This window comes from Lepisosteus oculatus, unplaced genomic scaffold (assembly GCF_040954835.1).
Source record: "Lepisosteus oculatus isolate fLepOcu1 unplaced genomic scaffold, fLepOcu1.hap2 HAP2_SCAFFOLD_87, whole genome shotgun sequence".
Lineage (NCBI taxonomy): Eukaryota > Metazoa > Chordata > Actinopteri > Semionotiformes > Lepisosteidae > Lepisosteus > Lepisosteus oculatus.
Genome location: NW_027168425.1, coordinates 155,001 through 167,279, shown reverse-complemented (window position 1 = coordinate 167,279; position 12,279 = coordinate 155,001). Strand labels below are relative to the sequence as shown.

Below are 12,279 nucleotides of genomic sequence, written 5' to 3'. Positions count from 1 at the left end.
AGCAATCACGCTGTGTTTATGTAGAAAAAGCGATTAGGTTTTTGAGCAATCTAATTACCTATTCGCTTAAAACGCTATATAAAATAAAGTTTATTTAAAGATGAATGATAAGTGTCGCAGTTTAAATAATTTTCATAGTAGGGCTAGGATAGATTCCAAGTGCATTTTTGCAATTTACGTTGCATTGTCCAATGTGATGTTGTAATACAGTTTAGAATACAGTAAGTCTAAACTGTATCAGCTTTATTTATGGGTTGCAATTTAGAAAAAGTCAAAAACCGCACTCAAAATGCAATTTAGAGCTTTCTGGCAAGAGGAGACACCCAAATTATAATGTAACATGCCACTGTTTGTGCATGAACAAAGTTATACTGCAATTTTCCTTAGATACGCGATTAAAAAAAATATTTTTTTTGAATCCCCGGCCGAACACATTCCATAAGAATCAGCGCTTTTATACAGTATATCGCCTTTAAACACATATATTTAAACACGCGTTTACGATTTAAATCAAAACGCAATTCAAATCAATATAAATGTTTATTTTGTAACGCATAGGTGACTATTCATTGTTATTAAAAAGACGTAAATTCGATCATGTTGTGATATTTAGAAATATAAATTTGTTTTGATGCAAGTGAGGTTTTATTTAATCTCTGACCAAGGGAAATGTTTCATTTTTTCAAAGAAATGTTTGTTAAAAATTAAAGTCATAGTTCCATGAGATTCAACCACAGACCATGTGACATAGGAGTCAGGAACCTAACCCACAGCACCACCAGCGCAGACACATGCTGAGGGCTGAAAAAGCACTACAGAAACATTATCGACTATAAAATAATGTAATTAGGCACAGAAGAAGTTTACAGCACAGTACAATAATAAATGCTGACCATGACTTTAGAAGCATAAATTACCTTACACTCAATTTAAACACAAGCTGTCTTTAGCCCTCTAAGCTGGTTCATACAGAAATGTAGAGAACCAGGCTCAGAAAAACACAGCTTCATTAGCGAATACATATGCAGAACAACTAGAGAAGATGTTTTACAGAGGATGGATTTTTAGAAACATCCCATCAGTGACATCACTGAAGTCAACTCCTAGGTAACTGTCGTGTGGATAGTTTCACAAGAATCAGACAAAGGTTTAAGCATCGCTTATTTTAGATAAAACTGCAAAAAAACAACAACAACCCATAATGTACTTCTTTGCGGCTCTGTTTGCCCAAATCATATATTCACAACGTGAAATTAGAAAATAATATTACGTAACCAAAAACCGCAATATGGAAACAGAACCTGTGTAATTGTTGACAGATGATGTACTTGTAACATTTTTACAAGACGAACTACAACATTTAAAAAATGACTTGTATGTACTTGATATCTCTAATCAATCCACTGCACTGCATTAAAACAAAACGAAAACTAAAACGCCCTGGGCATACCGTTTCGCGCTTCTTATCAGTTGCTCAAAAGCAATTTGACCGTATGAAATGCATAATATAAACCTAGAAACATATACGTGAGGAGTATTTACGTAGTATCGGTGTCAAGACATACCTCTCAAATACTGTAAATCAAGTTAAAAATATCTCAAGACCGATTCTGGTCATAATGAAACCATGTTTCGTGTATGTTTTCTTTAAAGTACCGAGACCAGCCATATACTGTATGTTTATGTTCCAAAATTAATATCGTTTATGGCCTTCACACGTGTTCCAGTATGCTCCTATTCTTTTTATGCTCAGGCACTAAGATTTCCCTTCAGTGGTAAAATTCCATATAAATATTCAATACTTAAACGGGCACAGTTAAGACATTAAATATACATATACATATACATATACAAACTGTATACAGTAAAGTTTGCATACGGTAATATGTTTATGTTCCTAAATCAACCTCTTTTATGAGCATGTGAAAGGCATGGTGAATCGATTCTCAAAAATTACTGTACTTTGCATGATTGGAAAAAAATGCGTGATTGCGAAATGCTGTGGTGTTACTTTTACAAAGACGGGCAATGAAAAAAATAATGTGGACCAGGGCAATACTTTGAGTTTACAGCTTGTCCAAGTTCATTTATTATTAATACTATTAGTAATATCTTCATTAAAGACTTTGATGGCTACAGCTCAAACATGAGAAGTTGAGCTTTATTAGCTCCACCTTGCGGAAATTCCGGATACTATTATTTTGCTAGCGGTATTTACCGGTAACTCGCGGTATTTACCGGTAACTTGTGGTAGACTGCGTACAGCGTACGCCCGCGCATTTTGAATGGCTGCATCTGTAGCAATCATATTGTAGCAGACACTCAATTGCCTGTTTCACAAATGATCATATTTTACTAGAGATTCTGTTTGGGATACGGATGTGCATTCTGACAGCAATCTCTTACAAAAAATGATTTTACCTTATCGCGGCTTTGCCCTGCTTGCCTCTTTGGACAATATCTCCATCTTGTGGTCGTTGTTGGTAATGTCTAGACAATATCTCCATCTTGTGGTCGTTGTTGGTAATGTCTTCTTATAGATAGATACTTTATTGATCCCGTGAGGGAAATTGCAGTGCAACAGCAGCTTAACACACACAACACAGCCACAGTGTAACAATTATATAATAATAGTACAATACTGTATATATACTGTATATATATATATGAAACAGAAATAGAAACAGAAACAGGAATCGCTTACTACCTGGAGAATCTCTGTAGGAATATCTAGCATTTATCAATGGGAATAAAAGCTGCTTTAATACAGTGCATGTTCAAACTCAAACCCTCAGCTGCTGTTCTTGTTTGTTTTGGGACAAATTGCAACTGAGCATCGCATGAGCCGTTACGTACCCTTATCTGTTAGGGAATTTCAAGGGAGGAGTTAGGTCAGAATGGGTAGGCTGCAAAACAACAAGTAAAGATTTATTCCAAGATGAAACCTTGTGGCGGTTTTCTTATCTTTTCAACATGGACTAAACTTTTACGTGTTCCTTATATGCTATATATGTATATATTAGCACCAATGTCGTTCTTAAAAACTAACATGAAATTGTCAGGGACATTCACCTATATACAAAGACGAGACAGACAAAGTAATAATTCTATATTAACGTGGCCTACATATTGACGCAATGATCGAACTAAGTGACGTGTTCTGATTCAGATCCCCTGCAGTTCATGCCAATTAGAACAATAGCAATGCTGAGTCCTCCCCACCCTACTGAGCACAAATTCAGCTGCTCTCCAGTTCTGTTCTGCATGTTTTTTCATTGCAATTGAGCTCGGAGCTGGAGATGATCTCCATACAGTTCTGTGTTAACTAGCCCGCACTTGCGTGCTAATTTACGGGTTGTGGCAGATGCTTTTCTATAGTTCATATACATGACGGCAACCTGTTACCGAGGAACCTGAGAGGTTTAAAAGCCTCACGAACCAGGCAGGACTCGAACCTACAATCTTCTGATCCGAAGTCAGACGCGTAATCCATTACGCCACTGGCCCATAGAACATGTGTTTGCATTCCACCACAGAGAGCTCTACACTGCTACCAGTAGTACACTTCCCCATCTAAATTTTCACAGCAAGAAACTTGTGTTTCCTACTATTTTTATCAGGTTTAAAATATCATCTCCTTAAAACAGAAAAAGTGTTGGTGTGTCGTGCTGAAATTCTGATTGATTTTGAATTCAAAGAAAAAAGGTTTTCTTCCAAAACACCGTGAAATTGTCACATCTTGCAGACAATAGGTGTATTCCATGTTGAAAAGAGAAGAAAGAAAACCATGGAGCCTTTTACAGGTGTGAGGCTTCTTCAGGTGTGAGAAGACCTCACGGCCGAAACGCTGTGTTTCCGTTCTTCTCTTTTCAGCATGCAATAAACCTATTACTTGTTCCTTTGCAGCCGAGGCATGCTGACGTAGCTACCCAGCTGAACATCTTGCAGACTCTACAGTACTTCTCTCCTGTAGAAGTAAAGCAGGGCTTGCTGGGTGAGCTTTTGCTCCGGTAAATTAGGTCACGTGTCATGTTAAATCACTTCTTCTAAACACAACATTTGCTGGTGCTAGCTTTCCCCATGAAAAGAGACATTTCCCTTACAGTACATGACATATCGTTTTTATTCTATCAATAAGTATAGAAATAAAACAAAAGAAAAAATGTTGTCGCCAAAGAATGCACAGCTCTGTCGCCTTGGGGAGGTGTCAAGGGCATTGAGCTCCTTGGACATGAGAAGTGCCCGATAAATGCCATTTCTCATCATTTCTCTTGGCGTCAGTTCTGCTATTAAATGGGACGGAGGCAAGGGGCTCAGAGAGCAGATTAAGTGCACACCGAACGCAGATGTGTCCAAGTGTCTGTAAAAGCACGGTGCTCTGCTGGCGCTGTTCCCTAGTGGCTTAAAGTGCCTGCCTAGTAAGCAGGCGATCCTGGGTCTGAATACCAGCGGTGCCTCTCTCCGTGTCTTGTTGTGCCGCATATCTCATTTCAGACAAACATGTACAGCTTGGTTCAGTTTAATGCAAGAATTCATTTCCTTTCTGGAATAACTTGTTTTTGAAGAAATCCATACAGCTTGTGAAAGATGAAATCCATTTCTTGGTTGTCAGTGGAAAAAGATTGCCGGCTGCAAGAAGTGCAAGTGATTGTTTTCTTTGACCATAAACCTGCAAATGTAGGGCGCACAAAAGACTGTCAGACTCTGTGGTGCTGAAAAGTTGGTGGTTCAAGCCCCTCCAGTATGCGTGTCTCAGTTTTTCCAATGTAAACATCATCACCATTGCTAAAGAAGATGGCGCAGAAGGCTCCACAGCCGAAACGTTGTGCTTCTTTTCTTCTCTTTTCAGCATGGAGTAAACCTTTGCTTTATCCTTTGCAGCCTAAGCATGCTGACGCAGCTACCTTTCTCTTAACACGCCTCAATCATTATTCACTAAAACGATCAGCAGAATAAGTCGCCTTTGTGGTGATGTCACTCCTCTGCTTCACAAATGTCCTTAGTGACGGGCCATTTCTTTCTGCCATTTTTCCGGAGCGGTTATTGATTGCTCCATCATTTCCCTCTTACTTTCCATCACTAGATTGAAAAAAAAAACAGAAACAGGCTGACAGGACGACAATCAAATTGCAAAAACTCATCAAAGCACTCGATAGAGTATTTGAATCCACAAGTAGCTACGAGCAACTTTGTCCTGGCTTGCATGAAAGTCGGAAAATGTCAAAAAGAAAAAGATGGTGGCTTTTTCATATTCGTTCTTTTATTTTTAGTTCGTTGCTTCTTCTGTCCATTGTCCTCCTGCCTGGCTCTTAACCTGTGACTGTTTGAACGCACACAGTAGACTTTCATGCAGGGGATTTGTCCTGAGCCTCTGTGAAAGACCCACCCACCCCCATAAATAACTGCTCTAGAAACACATGAATGCAAAACTAAACCACAGCTTAAAGAGGAGCTTGTCATGACCGCCAGGCAGTTAAGACCAACTCTTAAGCAATCTAAACAGCACCAGCAGCGGGTGATTATTAACAAACGCCGCCGCACGAGTTTACCCACCTGCACACACTCCACCGTGCGGTACGCAGTGCTATTTTTACCATCTTTATCTGCTTCCCGCTGGTATTGAGTCTACTCCTTGAGAGCTCTACCTGGCGTTTTTTCCATTACCTCGTTTATTCTGGATATTGGACTCCCCTTCTGCCTTTTCGACTTTGGACCTCGCCTCTCACCTCGGACTGTTTGCCACCAGTGTTCTCCCTGGATTACGACTTACCTTACGCCTCTTGACCAAGAAACAAAGCAAAGCAGAGCAAAACAAAACAAAATGAACAAACGAAAACCCTCACGTCCCGCACTTGCATATAACGCCGTTACGTGCCCGAGCGGTATTTTACGTCATCCTAGCACTGCACCCCGGGGCGTACGGTATATGGGAACGAGCACACGGCACGAATCGTCTCGAATCTCGAATCACTCCCTACAGCTGTAAGGCACCTTGAAGCATGCACCCCCAACATTCTTCTTTGCGCATCTGTGAAAGGTAAACTCTTGAGCAAACTCTGAACCAGCTCTAAGGAAACTAATCCGATTAGACGTTACTTTGACTCATCTTTTAAGGGACCCTTGTTAATTGGAGAAATCAATGATTTCGAATGAATTCTGTATGCGTTAAAAGACAGCTATACACAGAAAACATGCAGGACACTTCTCATGATGTTTCCCGAGCCGAAACACAGTGCGTTTTTCCAAGCCATCTGACAAAGCCCGCCCACTGAAAACTGCAGCAAATCGTGTAAAGACGTTCAACTTTGTAACTACTGCACGCACAGGAAGCAGAATAAATTCCTCTTTTCAAACTGTCAAAGGTTTACTTTGCGAACACTGCAGGACATCGCACAATCTCTTTTGAACGGGGACAAACGATTTCTTATGGGGCACAGTAAGTACAGACGTTTAAAAAGCTCCACTCATGCCGACGATGCAGCATGAAGAAGCGCAACCTAACGTTTGCATTCCTAGCAAATTCCTTTTATTTTTTGATAAATAAAGACAGTCTTGTTTAACAAACAACACACACAACATTTTACATTGTCAATTCAATTCAAATCAATGTATTTCTATATAGCGCCTTTCACAACAAGGTTGTCCCAAGGCACTTAACAATGCAAGTTGTTAAGAGCCTTGTGTCTAATATGCCGCCTAGGTAACGTGCTGTCTCTTTGAGGCAAATGTTTAAATCCTCTGAGTTAAGTGCTGAAGTTATAGTAGTCCTATCAGTATTGTTGCCTCCGATCAACAGATCCTCAGTTTTCTCAGAGTTGAGTAACAAAAAGTTTTCACACATCCAAGTATTTCCTTCCTTAATGCATTTAACTAAACTGATAATAGAAGAGTTGTCGTTTGGTGTAAACAAAATGTTTATTTGAGTGTCATCAGCATATGAATGAAAGTTCATATTATTTTTTCATATTATCCTACCTATCAGCAGCATGTAGAGAGAGAGAGCAATATTGGTCCCAGCACTGATCTTCTGGTACCCCAAATTGAACTGGTGACATTGATGAAGCAGTACAATTATTAGATATTTGAACATAATGAAAACGATGAGTAAAATGTGAAGTAAACCACTGAAGGACGGTTCCAGATAAGCCAACCTCAAACTCAAGCCTGTGTAACAAAACAGAGAGGTCAACCGTGTCAAAGGCAGCTCTAAGATCTAAAAGCACAAGCACTGTTGCATTCCCCGCATCAGTAGCTAAGAGAATATCATTTACGACTCTTGTTAATGCAGTTTCAGAAACCAGACTGAAATTTCTCAAGTATATTATTTGAATCCAGATACGATTGACGTTGGGCAACAACTATTCTCCCAAGACTTTTAGATTGAAATGGGACCTTTGAGACAGGCCTGTAGTTGTTAAGAACTTGTGGATCCAAATTTGACTTCTTAAGGAGCGGTCTAACAACCGCTACCTTAAATTGATCAGGTACAACGCCTGACGCAAGCGATGCATTCATCATACTAATTATAGGTCCTGCCAGTCCTTCGAGGGAATCTTTGACTAGCTGAGTGGGGATGGGATCTAGCGAACAGGTGGTTGACTTTGTCTTACGTCTGTGTTCATGAGTCCACCATAAGAAAAATCTGAACAGGAGTGGTGATCATGCGAGGTCACCATGGAGGAAACCACTGCTCTCCCCCCAAAAAAAACCACCACTGCCCCTCTCAAGTTTGCTAAAGACCACATGGATGTTCCACAGCAACTCCTGGAACAATGTTCTGTGGACAGACGTGACAAAAGTTGAACTTGTTGGTAAATGTGCACAGCGTTATGTTTGGAGATAACAAAACACTGCATACCAACTCCAAAACCTCATCCCACCTGGGAAGCATGGCGGAGGCTGTTTTGTTAAAACAGCAATGTCAAATGTTGGGCGTGTGTTGTTTGTTAAATCAGACTCTCTTTATTGATTATTATGACTTAGATAAAGATAAGATCACATGTTAGGAGCCATTCATGCAGAAATCCACATCATTCCGAAGGGCTGTTTACAAAAGTTTTTCTCCCAACTGTATGTGAGAAAAAAGCAGAGACGCTCACTGAGTAAGGTGGGGTTGCAGCTTTGCAAATCACAAGGACATTTGTACGCTCAAAATGGGACAGGAGCACCCCAGATGGGACTCGAACCCACAATCCCTGGCTTAGAAGGCCAGTGCCTTATCCATTAGGCCACTGGGACACACTGGGTTGGGTCGATCACGCTGATGAAGAGCCAGTTTTTTTTTTTCCTTTGCTTTTTCAAAGGGATCCCCAAAATTAGGAAAGTTAGGCAGCAGAAGGTTTACTGTGACCTGAGAAGGACCGGCATCCAATCACGGTGGTGCACACACACACGCTCTCACTCATCTGAGCTACACGGCTACCAAGATGATCTCAGGTGCGCCGAGCTGGTACGGAACATATTGAACTGATTGACGGCGAATTGTTTCTCAGACAGGCTTTTCACCTCTGAGCTCCCTGACTGACAGTAATCCGCTAGGTAGTGAAACAGTCAGCTGCTTCTAAGCCTTAAACAGCTGCATCTCGGCGCTTCCACAGAGAGATGATTTGAAAGCCAAACATCGCCCATTGGGAACACCTTACTATCACTAGTTTAAGAGACTCTTAAGGTCTTGCAGAGGTGCCTGTCTAATAGCATGTGCTTTGCAAGCTATAGGTGTTTGGACTAAGGCAGAATGCCTGTTAACAAAATGTTTTTCTAAAGGGGCCTCGCACTCTTTTCCAAGCAATGGTCACCATCCCCACCGAGTGTCACAATGTAGTCATGTCCTAGGACATCACCTGTTAGTCTCCATTTGTCTGCCACCAACACTTTAGGTTACGGGGTCACAACCGCACCCCAGAGACCAGAGGAGCCGTTGGCGTTCTGGCGGCGCAGATTGGGCTGAAGGTGGGGCGCTTGAATCTCGCTGTTGGAGGCCGTCTGAAACTGACCCAAGCCTTTCCCTTGAATTAAATGTAAATAAGAAATGAACCCCAGATGCACATGGAATCAATCACGTGTTTCCTTTGAGCCGTTTCAGAGACTGCTCCAGAGTTTACCTTGCACAGATGCGCAAAGATTAATGATGGGGGTGCACGCTTCCAGGCGTCTTACTACTGTAGGGAGTGATTGAGACAATTCGTAGCTTGTGCTCATTTCCCTCTATTCCCCGTGTTACAGTGGTAGGATGACGTAAATTCCTGCTTCGACACGTAACGGGACTATAATCAAGTGCAGGAGCTGAGGGCTTTAGTTTTGTTTCGTTTTCCATGGCGTTCGTAAGCGCGCAAATCAAAGGCAATTCCTGCGTCTAACACGAATGTAAATGCTTTTGAAAGTGCAGTGTGGTGCAGCTTGTAAAATCCTTGTCCACATTTTTGGTTTGTTGATGTTTTTTTCTGTCTGCCAAAGTTGCGTTTTGACATCCGGACTGGGGGACTTTATCATTTGAACGTGAAGCCAGCCTTAAACCCTCTGAGGCGTGTCTGTCTGCCGGCACGAATCTTGTGAAAGGTATTTTTTTTTAACGGAGAGCAACTTTAAAAAGGTTTCCGCAGCCACCTCGCAGTCCGTGTTTGATTATAGGAGGAATACGGCGGCGGCGAGTTCGCATTTGTCGTGCTCGAGTGGTTAAGGCGATGGGCTCGAAATGCGTTGGGGCTTCCCCGCGCAGGTTCGAAACCTGCCGACTCCGGCGTCTGCCGCACGTCGCCTTGTGCCTGCACGGCAGAGGCGAAGTGCCGCTTCTCCTTTCCTGGTACTATAACAACGCGAAATCGCTTGGACCCGCTGCCATTGAAATCAATTCTTCAGATAACCACACATTTTGCGTTCGCACCTCTGGTGCTCTACTTATACCTTTGAAAACCTAATGAATAAAGCTGAAAGAACCGACACGATATGTAGGTGCTGGTAAAGCACGCAGTAAAGAACTGTTAACAGCAAGGGTTTCAGTGGGTTAACTGAGGAGAAGGCGTGATCGCTAATTGTTGACTTTTTATTTGGTGTTAGAAACACTCTTACTGTGCATGACGTGCAACAAATGTAGCCACAGAAATTGCATCACGCTTTCATGTATGCTATTGCAGACACCAACGTTGCCTAGATAGAAAACCGAAATAGCCGTGGGTTTGCTTGCTGGTCTGAAGGATCTCTCTTCGAATCTCTATCATTTGTCAATGGAAGTAAAAGGCGCTGCAATCTCATACGTTCAGAATCAAACCCGCAGCTGTTGTTCGACTTTATTTCTTGACTAATTACAACTGAGTGTCGCATGAGCAGTTACATAAACTTGTCTGGTATATTTGAACACAAATGCCGTTCTTCAATTAAAACTAACAGAACATTGTCAGGGACATTCAGTTCTATACAAACAAGAGACAGACAAGAGAATATTTCTACCGTTCACGTGGACTACGTGTTGACTTACTGATCGGAATAATTGAAAGGTTCGGGCTCATAGCCGATGCAGTGCGTGCTAATTAGAACAGCAACGCTGAGCTCTCAGCACCGTACTGAGCCCAGGTGTTTTTCTAAAGCTGTCAGGTGCAGTTCATTTACATGAAGGAAATCTCTTACCGGGTACGATTACAATGCAGTAAGTAGCACAGACTACTTAGGGAGTAGCCAGATGCGTTTAAAAACGACCCGAGCCAGGCAGGAGTCGAACCTGCAATCTCCTGATCCGTAGTCAGACGCGTTATCCATTGCGCCACTGGCCCCGGTGTGACACTGCAGGACTGTAACCCAGTGAGATCAGCACTGCAACTAGTAAAATATTACCCCCGGTCCATTCTTTACCAAAAGTGAGAAAGACCTGTTTTCTACATTTTGTCTGTTTTAAAACCATATCTCAAACCAAACCAAGAGTCTGTCTTTTGCACTGATATTCTGATTCATTTCGATTTCAAAGAAAAAAAAAACATTATCTTCCAAAGCATCATAAAATTGTCCCTTCTTCCAGACTCTACTTCTCTCTTGTAGTAGTACAGCAGACCTTTCCAGGTGAGCAGATCACAGAGTCCGAAATATGCTTCCTCCATCAAGAAAAGTACCTGAACATGACTCTGTCTTCATAAAAGCGCCCCTGTAATAAAGAAATTAAATCCGAAATCAAGAGGGCAGTTGCCTACTGAAGTTCAAGAAGTCATCAATTTTAACCTAGCAACACATTAAAGGCTGCATCTATACAAGTACGATTCTAGAAATGCTCACCAGATTACGTTTTAAGAAGGAACTGCGCCTCAGGTTCCGCCGAGATCTTAACTTGGATGGCAGGATTCAGAGTCCGGAGTGCGGACTGATGGCGCACGGAGGGTCCACATACTGTGGATCCCTCAGTGATCTTCCGCGTGTTTAAACCGCCAGCGTGTGACTCCCCTGTCCCCGTGACCTCATTGCTCTGCTCTCGCCTCTGTGCAGCTGAGCCCGACTCATGGTAAAGTGGAAAAAAGTATGCCCTCAACGTGGGATTTACTCTGGATCGAGGATAGATGTCACTTTTTTATCATTGAACAGGATGTATGTGATGTGGCGACTAGGTTCAATTTTGTATCCTCTTTAAAAGATTAAGGACTGGGGTGAGCGTGATTTACCACCCTTTCAGCTAAGAACCCGACATGCGGACCGTTTAAGCTGCATAGACTCGGTTGTTTAACTCGTCTCCGTTAGCAGGGTTAAGGTTAAAGAAAAAAAACATTGCTGACTTCTTTTTTTTTTTGCCAGCCGCCAGCGCTGATTAGCAAGGTTTGTATTTCATGTTTTGCAAGTTGCATCCATTTTAAGAAAAACAAGTCGCGTTAAAGACAGGAAATGAATACTTGCAAGTCTAGCCGTAGGCGGTTGTCTGTAAGGACCAGTTCTGTTTGAGAAAACAGAACAAAGAAGGCACCGCTGGGATTTGAACCCAGGATCTCTTATTTACCAGGCAGGCGCTTTAACCAACTAAGCCCCGGCGCCCCAGGAGCATTATCCTTTTGCAGCCACTTGGACACACCACTCAGACACATCTGCATTCGGTGTGTGCTCCGCCTGCTCGCTGAGCAAGTTGCCACCTTTACATACAATAGCAATATCAACACCAAGAGAAAGGGTGACAAATGGCTTTTATCTGGAACTTTTGATGTCCAAGGAGCTCAATTTGCTTTCTGTGTACAACAGGGCCACTGAACTCCACACTGGCCACTGAACCACAGCAGTGGCTTGCTGGCTTGACATCTCCTAAGGAAAATGTTGAAA

At 42.1% G+C, this 12,279-nt stretch overlaps 4 non-coding genes across 4 annotated transcripts; all 4 read right to left on the bottom strand.

Moving 5' to 3' along the window:
* Window positions 1–3,434: 3,434 nt before the first annotated feature.
* On the bottom strand, window positions 3,435–3,507 carry trnar-ucg (transfer RNA arginine (anticodon UCG)). The gene has a single exon. It is a non-coding gene; the product is annotated as a tRNA-Arg (tRNA).
* A 4,658-nt stretch (window positions 3,508–8,165) lies between these two features.
* Window positions 8,166–8,238, bottom strand: trnar-ucu (transfer RNA arginine (anticodon UCU)). The gene has a single exon. It is a non-coding gene; the product is annotated as a tRNA-Arg (tRNA).
* A 2,452-nt stretch (window positions 8,239–10,690) lies between these two features.
* Window positions 10,691–10,763, bottom strand: trnar-acg (transfer RNA arginine (anticodon ACG)). Its single transcript has one exon. It is a non-coding gene; the product is annotated as a tRNA-Arg (tRNA).
* A 1,163-nt stretch (window positions 10,764–11,926) lies between these two features.
* trnat-ggu (transfer RNA threonine (anticodon GGU)) lies at window positions 11,927–12,000 on the bottom strand. The gene has a single exon. It is a non-coding gene; the product is annotated as a tRNA-Thr (tRNA).
* Between the last annotated feature and the right edge of the window lie 279 nt (window positions 12,001–12,279).